This window comes from Curcuma longa, chromosome 8 (assembly GCF_044706935.1).
Source record: "Curcuma longa cultivar G26 ecotype Majalengka, Jawa Barat chromosome 8, ITB_CL_G26_1.1, whole genome shotgun sequence".
NCBI lineage: Eukaryota > Viridiplantae > Streptophyta > Magnoliopsida > Zingiberales > Zingiberaceae > Curcuma > Curcuma longa.
This window is the reverse complement of record NC_133868.1, coordinates 3,315,772-3,324,999: the sequence shown is the minus strand read 5'-3', so window position 1 is coordinate 3,324,999 and position 9,228 is coordinate 3,315,772.

Here is a 9,228-nt window from a genome sequence, read left to right as displayed (position 1 = left end):
TAATTTGATTATATCCTTATATCAAATGAAAAAAATAAGTCATATTGATAATTACTTGTTTGAATACTATAGTTTCATTATGAGTAATAAAAAAGTCATATTGATAATTACTTGTTTGAAAAAAATAAGTCATATTGATAATTACTTATTTGAATAATTACTTTTTTTAATTAATAAAAAAGTAATAAATTTTAAAAAATACTTTTTAAATATGTCATGACGGGGATGGGGATGGGGATGGATATGAGTATGGGGATACCCATAGAAATACCCGCGAGGAAAACCACCTCCGAAATCTGTGGGGATCTTCGAAACCCGCTGGATACCCGAAACCCGACGGGGACGGGGATGGTATTTAAATTATGATACCCGACGGGGATGGGGACGGGGATGGTATATGGGTTTGGGTTTCGGGGACGGGGATGGAGAAGGCTTCCCTGTCAATCCCCGAACCCGTTGCCATCCCTAATTTTCATGTTGTGTTTTCATGTAGTGTATCATTGCTCTTATAAAAAATCTTGTATCTACTAGTCTTATGTGTAAAAATAGGCTTAAGGTTGTGCTTGAGGGTAATACATGTATTGTATCAAAGAATAGATCCTTCGTAGGAAAAGGTTATTTATGAGAAGACATGTATAAGCTAAGTGTTAATAATAATAAAATTATGAATTCTGTTTATCTTGTTGACCACTTTGATGTTTAGTATTATCATTTAACATACTTAAATTTTTTATCTTTAAAATATATGTCTAAACATGGTTTGATTAATTGTAAAGATACAAAATATAGCAAGTGTGAAATTTGCATACAAGCAAAAATGACTAAGAAACTATTTTCAAAAGCCAAATGAAATACACAAATATTAGATATCATTCATACTGATATTTGTAAGTATAATAGTTTTTGACTAGAGGAGGAAAATGATACTTTATCACTTTCATTGACGATTGTTCTAGATATACCTATGTATATTTGATTAGAACAAAAGATAAAAGTATTTGAAAGTTTAAACTTTTCAAGGTCGAGGTTGAAAATGGTTCGAAGTGATAGATAGAGGTGGTGAATATCTTTCGAATGAATTTGATGCCTTATGTGAAGAGCATGGTATTATTCACCAAAAGTCAACATCATTTACTCCTCAACAAAATGGTTTAGTTGAAAAAAAATAGAATTTATACAGATATGATTAATTTAATGCTTCTTAATGCTAAATTGTCAAATAACTTGTGGGGAGAAGCTTTACTTACTACCCATCATATTCATAATAGAATTACTTTTATAAAAACATATGTTTCTCCTTATGAAGTATAGAAAGGAAGAAAACCAAACTTGATGTATTTAAGAGTATGGGTTTATTTAGCCTTCTATATGTTAGGACCTTGTGAGCTAGAAGGGGGAGTTGAATAGCTTCACTTGATCAAGCTTGAACTTTCGTCGATGAAGAATCCTCGCTACACACCCTCTCAACTCAACAATGTTAACGCGAAGGATTTACTTGGTATCCGCCTCCTTGAGGCGACTAATCCAAGGATCTTCACTCAACTCACTCTTCCACTATATCTTCTCCTTCTCGGATAAACCCCAAAGGCGGAGAAACCTTCTTACAATAGATTACAAGTTGTATACAAACAACCAAACAATACAAGGAAGAAAAAGAGTAAAGATATTACACAAGAGTGATGAGAATGCTTCTTCTTCTTCAAGAGGTTGCTCCAAGATTTGTAGATGAACACCAGCAGGTTTCTTGATCACTAGAGCACAAGCACTTAGAGCATAAACAGTGTTGAGTTAATCCTCCACGAGTAGCTCTTCACCATTTAAAAAGGTTCAATTTTTATGTCATCAGTCGACTGGTTTTACTATGCCAGTCGACTGATTTAGTCAAACCCAAAAAATGACTACTGAATTGCTGAAATCACACTTGATTTTTGTCAGAATTCAAAATCTAGCCAACTAGTTTTTCCCATCAGTCTACTGGTTTTATTTCAGTCGACTGATGTGAAAGTCCAATTGAGTCATTTTACCTTCTGTTTGCTCTCAGTCGACTGAAGTATAAACCCAGTCGACTGAAGTGTAAACCCAATCGCTTGAAGTATAAACCCAGCCGACTGAAGTGTAAAACCAGTCAACTAGATTTTAAAATCAGTTGACTGACACCAGGATTAAGTGGTTGAAATGAAGTCTTACCGAATTCTTTCCTCGCTTAATCAAAATCAATTGACCTTCTTGATCTTCATTTGCCTTACCCTATAAGGACTTTCTCATGCCAAGAGCTCGCCTCTTGGACTTCCTCGCTTGATCAAGAGTTTGTTCGTTGACCTTCTTGATCTTCATTTGCCTTACCCTGTAAGGACTTTCTCATGCCAAGAGCTCGCCTCTTTGACTTCCCTTTTGCCTCACGTCCGGTCTTCTCATCCGCAAGGACTTTCCTCCATTTGCCTTACCCTTGTAAGGACTTTTTCGTGCCAAGAGCTTGCTCCTCGACCCTCTTGAACTTCCCTTTTGCTTTACGTCCGATCTTCTCACCCGCAAGGACTTTCCTCCATTTACCTTACCCTTGTAAAAACCTTTCCGTGCCAAGAGCTTGCCTCTTCGACCCTCTCGGACTTCCCTTTTGCCTTACGTCCGGTCTTCTCACCCACAAGGACTTTCCTCCATTTGCCTTACCTTGTAAAGACTTTCGCTCACCAAGTGTTCGATCAACCTTGACCCACTTGGACTTTTCTCTTGCCAACTTCCATATTGGACTTTCCATCTCGTGCCAAGTGTCTAATTCTCCATGACCCACTTGGACTTCTCACCATCAAGTATTCAGTCAACCTAGACTTATTTGACATCTTATCAACATATTGATCAAACATCAAAATCCAACTCGAGTCAAACCGAATTTGGCCAACTTGGTCAACATTGACCTGAGGTTGATTGCACCAACACTATAGAGTACATGATCTTAAATCATCAAAGTTAGGTATAAAGGGAATTAAAAGTGTATTTGTTAGTTATGCCAAAAAGTCCAAAGCATATAGATTGTTCAACCTAGATTCTAATGTAATTGTAAAATGAAGAGATGTTGAATTTATCAAAAATAAATTCAATTTTTGATCTAGCAGGGTTATTTAGTGGTTACGTAAACGTCGGGTAGAACGGGATATGAGGAAAAAAGAGTAAATATAAGTATCGATTAATTTTCGAGGACTATTTCATGAAACCCCGACCTTCTACTCCAGTCTCGATATGCTTCCTTAAGCATGTGTCGACCTTTTACTCCGATCTCGGTATGCTTCCTTAAGCATGTACCGACCTTCTACTCCGACCTCGATATGCTTCTTTAAGCATGTGTCGACCTCTTATTCTGGTCTCGGAATGCTTCCTTAAGCATGCACCGACCTCCTATTCTGGTCTCGATATGCTTCCTTAAGCATGTGTTGACCTATTATTCCGGTCTCGATATGCTTCATTAAGCATGTGTCGATCTTCTACTCCGATCTCGGTATGCTTCTTTAAGCATGTGCCGACCTCCTATTCTGGTCTTGGTATGTTTCCTTAAGCATGTACCGACCTCCTATTCTAGTCTCGGTATGCTTCCTTAAGCATGTGCTGACCTTCTACTCTGGTCTCGGTATTGTTAGTATCGATGGAATCAAAATATCTCCATAATGGTATGATATTGTCCACTTTGGGCCTAAGCCCTTATGGCTTTGTTCTTGGGCTCTCCCCAAAAGGCCTCATACCAATGGAGATACTTTCCATCCTTTTAACCTCATGATCTTTTCCATGTACTTTAGATGTGAGATTATGTTTGCATCATTGCAACCCAATAATCCTCCTCAAACAAAGGACCACAGGCCCCCTCAATGTCGTTTTTGATATTTGAATCTTCAACCCACCAGGACTTTTTACCTCTCAGTCCACCCGACCTACTAGGACTTCCCACCTAGCTGCAGCTAGGACTTTTTGCCCCTCGGTCCATCCGACCTACTAGGACTTCCCACTTAGTTGCAACTAGGACTTTTTGCCCTTCGGTCCACTCGACCTACTAGGACTTCTCACTTGGTGTCTGGTCCTCTTGATTCAGACACAGGAGCACTCACTTCCTTTGTTTAAGGTTCAAACTACATGGTTAGATCTGGATCATGACTCATCCGGCGGTTAGTCCGGTAAAGAGCGATCTCGCTCTGATACCACTTGTTGGGTCCCCAAGGATGTCCGTATCTTCATAATGGTATGATATTGTCCACTTTGGGCCTAAGCCCTCATGGCTTTGTTCTTAGGCTCTCCCCAAAAGGTCTCATACCAATGGAGATATCTTCCATCCTTTTAAACCTCATGATCTTTTCAATGTACTTTAGATGTGGGACTATGTTTGCATCCTTGCAACCCAACAGGTATGCTTCCTTAAGCATGTGCCAACCTCTTACTCCAATTTTGGCATATTTCCTTAGGCATGCGCCGATCTCCTACTTCAGTTTTGTCACACCTCCCACATCTCATGCCGACCTCATGACTCGGTCTTGACACGCTTCTCGCGTCGCATGCCGACTTTATGACTCGGTCTTGGCACGCCTCCCGTGTCACATGCCGACTTCATGACTCGGTCTTGACATGCCTCCTGCATCACATGTTGTCCTCATGACTAGGTCTTGGCACGTCTACCGCGTCACATGCCGACCTCATGACTAGGTCTTAGCACGTCTACCACGCGCATTACATGCCAACCACATGATTCAGTCTTGGTATGTTTCCTGCATCAGAGTCAATCTCCGGCATGTGATACTTATTTGGATACATGGTCATTCCACCTAGATAGGAGAGAACAGAACCGATTCTTCTGTAGAAACAAGAACGCACTCTCGAATATATATCAATGGACTAAATCTTTCTAGAACGGAATCAGTATGCCAGAATATTTCTCAAACGGTTGCTATTATTTCAGAAATCAACTGCTATAAAAAAGGTAACCTATGCCCATGGGTGCAGGTACGCATATATAAATCCTAACTTCCCCAAGCCTTTAACTCCTTCCTCACGTTGAACTCTAACTTGAGCGTTGGAGTGGCTTATCGGGAACCCTCCTCCTAACGCCATTCTAACCCTCTTTTTGGAGTGTCTTATAGGTCTCTTATTCTCCATCCGTAGCCTCATCACCGGAGCGTGCACGTCGGCGATCCTTGCACCAGTGTTGGAACCATCAACGGTGTATTGGCCGGAACAGTTTTGATTCTATTGATAGTTTTGAATCTAGTAATAATCAACCATGTGAAGTTACTCCTAGTACCTCCACTCAAAATAAAAGAAAAGAGTCTATGACATCTTTTGAACCAAAGAGAAGTCAACGTGAAAGGAAAGAAAAAATTAGCATAGAATTATTTCATCTCAAGTTTTAACCTTTTATGGTTGAGGGAGATAGAAATGGTGTACTTAATAAATTACCTTTATTGCTTAACATAGAGGAAGATCCAAAAACATTTGCGAAAGCGATGTTATCAAGGGATGCCTTCTTTTGGAGAGAGGTCGTGAATGATGAAATGGATTCAATAATATCTAACCAAACTTAGATTTTGGTTGACCTCCCTTTGGGATATAAATTGATAAGCAATAAATGGGTGTTTAGAAAAAAAAATACAATTGTGATGGGTTTATACAAACTTTCAAGGCTAGATTGGTAGCAAAAGGTTTTAAACAAATATGTGGTATAGATTATTTCGATATTCTTTGGTAGCTAGAATAACATCCATAAGAGTGTTATTTTCTATTGCTTCAATTTATAAATTGCATGTACATCAAATGGATGTAAAGACAGACTTTTTAAATGGTGATTTAAATGAAGAAATTTATATGGAACAACATGAAGGGTTTGTATTACCTGGAAATGAAAAGAAGGTTTGCAAGTTAGTCAAATCGCTTTATAGATTAAAACAAGCTCCTAAACAATGGCATGAGAAGTTTGATTGTATTATTTTATCTCATGATTTTAAACATAATAATATTGATAAATGCATATATTCAAAATTCACAAATGATTTTGGAGTTATTTTATGCTTATATATTGATGACTTACTTATCTTTGGAACAAATATGCAAGGTATAAATAATACTAAGAAGTATCTAATTTCATAATTTAAGATGAAAAATCTTGGTGAGGTAGATACTATCTTAGGTATAAAAGTCATGAAAAATAGTGGAGGTTACTTGTTGTGTCAATAAGAATATGCTTCTTAAATTCAATCACTTGAAATTTAAAGAAGCTAATACACCATATGATACTAGTATTAAATTATTAAAAAATTCTAATAAGGCAGTAGCACAACTAGAATATGCTAATGTAATTGGTAGTCTTATGTATGTTACATACTACACAAGGTCGGACATAGCATTTGTAGTGTGCAAAATGTCAAGATTCACAAGTAACCCAAGTGTTGAACATTGGAATGCAATTGGGAAAATACTTGGTTATCTTAAAAGAACCATAAATTTGGGGTCTTATAATAATTTTCATGCGGTACTAAAAGGATACTCAGATGTTAGTTGGATAACCAATATCCATGAAAATAAATCCACAACTGGTTGGATTTTTACAATTGCTAGAGGTGTTATTTCTTGGGCTTCTAAGAAACAAACATGCATAACTCACTCGACTATGAAAAGTGAGTTTATAGCACTTGCTGCTGTAGGTAAAGAAGTAGAATGGCTGAGAAATTTATTATATGATATTGAATTGTGGCCACAATTGATGTCATCTATTTCTTTATATTGTGATAGTGAAGCTACATTGTCTAGAGCTTACAACAAAGTATATAATGGAAAGTCTAGGCATATTAGTTTGAGACATGAATATGTGAAATAATTGATAACAACTAGTGTTGTCAATGTGGTCTATGTTAGGACCAATAAGAACCTAGCAGATCCCTTGACAAAGGGTCTTTCAAGAGAATTAGTCAAGGAAACATCTAGTGGAATGAGACCAAAACCTTTTGAAATAATCACCAATGATGGTAACCCAACTATGTAGTAGTTATACCGCTATTCTATAGTTAAATGGGTAAGAACAAGTCACTATTATGTGATTGGTTTGACACTGAAATATTTTACTAGTCCCTTCTAGGATGTTCGGTGTAAATAGCTATATGGTTGAGGTTGAGTACATACTCTTAATGAAGTTCAAGTCTCAATATAGCTAAAGACATAATTTGAAACTTCACCTATTGAACATGAGTAATGGTGTCGTTTCTAACAAGACCATGGTTTAGTCTTGTAAATGTTCATGAATACAAGATCGAGCACAAGGCCATAATAGTGCTAAATAATTTGAACATATTTTAAAATATGAGATAGTTCATATGTGGTGTATTTTCAGTATTTGCTTAGAGACGAAGTTCAATGTTAAGGCACACTATCATCTTGCAAATTCTTTAAAGTATTTCACTAATTGAAGGTTAAAATCGAAAGATATCTCCTTGTATGTATGAATCTATTATAATCAGTCTAAAAGAAGTATTACAATCTAGTGGGGGATTATAAGAGATTGCAATATATGTGAGACTTTGAGTTGCACCAATGTGTCTCTCTATTGCACCATTTCATTTGAATTGTTCTTAAACCAATGTGTCTCTTGGCTAAAAATGTGTGATGGTTGCATCATTTAGTTACAGACACATTGATTCATGAAAAGATACCAATCTCTCTATAAATATTCAGATTTCTACCGATTTCAATATGTTTTTTGGCAACTCAATATTTTTGCTAGATATTGTGTTGAAAGGGTTGTTGTATCTTGGAGGTAATTTATCTATAAAACTCATTAGCAAACTTTGAGTAGTAAGGACAAATAAAACCTTAAAGAAAAGTATTTCCATACGCCTCAACCCAAGGATTTTCGATATGTCAAAATTTCATTCCACCTTCATAGTTCTTTGTTTCCAGTTTGCTTACTCAAATATTACTCTAACATGGGAATGAGCCCCACCGCTTACCATCACACCGAGTGCTTTGCACTCTATCTTGAAATAGTTTTAACTAAAATTATTCATACCTCTTAGAACAGTAGTTACCTAAAATGGAATAATTTAGATCAAAATTATTCCAAACTAATAGTAAATTATTTTAAAATGGAGTAGAAATAGATATTTGAGATATGAATAAATTATTATTTTAATAATTAAAAAATCATGATATAAATAATTAAAAGGGGTTTTTAATTTTTCTCATCATTTATTTTGAATGATTTAGACTATTTAACAAACACGATCACACATATTTTGAATGATTAAACTAGGATCACAATTATTGTGGAATAAATTATATTAATTAAATTATAAAATAAATATTGGAATTGAAGTAATAAGGCTAGCTGTTCGAAAAATTAAAACACTTAAATATAATTGAATGAAAGCACACACATTCATAAAGACATTTATTATAATTAAATAAAAAATCTAAAGTTTAATATTTTTTGCTAAAAATAAAGAAACCTTGTAAAATAGATTTACTATGACTAACTAAATGAAAATGTATGTTACCAATAAAGAGTATTTGTGGTCAATTTTTTACCCAAATAAAAATAAAAACATCTATTATGATAAAAATAAATAAATAAAAAGGTGTATTCATCTTGCTTACCCTTCATACAATGAGAATATTTTCACCAATAGATTTATTTTTATTAAAAAATAAAAGATACATAAAAATCTCACTCAACAAGGAATAAGTTTGGTGAGTTGTAAGAGTCATTAAAGCCATGCATTAATGTGGAAGTAGATGGGCCAACAAAACCTTTTCTTTCTTTTTTTTTTAAATTTAATTCTCTTTTTAATTTCCACTCAAATGCCAATATCAAATCATTTAATCTCATAACCATCCACCTACATATAAAATTCAATTAGTTATACTATTCAGGAAAACTTTACAATATGGAATCCAACTCAATCTTTTCAATTTAGTGCTGAAGTATATATTATCTTTTAAGAAGAACAGAACAAGGGAATGCTTTCAGGGTTTGTGTTTTTATTTGGAATTCCATTCATCAAATGATTTGGACTCTTTTGTAACGTAATTTACAAGTACTTAGTAGTTGGTGAGAAGTTGGTTTCAACCAGGGATATTTTAGTTGACAAAGGAAAAAAAAAGTTAAATGATTGAATTTAAGTTTGTGCCCACACTCTAATCAACCACTTCCTTTTATTCTATTTTGCCCTAAGCATGATGTGGTAGTAAAAAATAGGAGTGTCAATT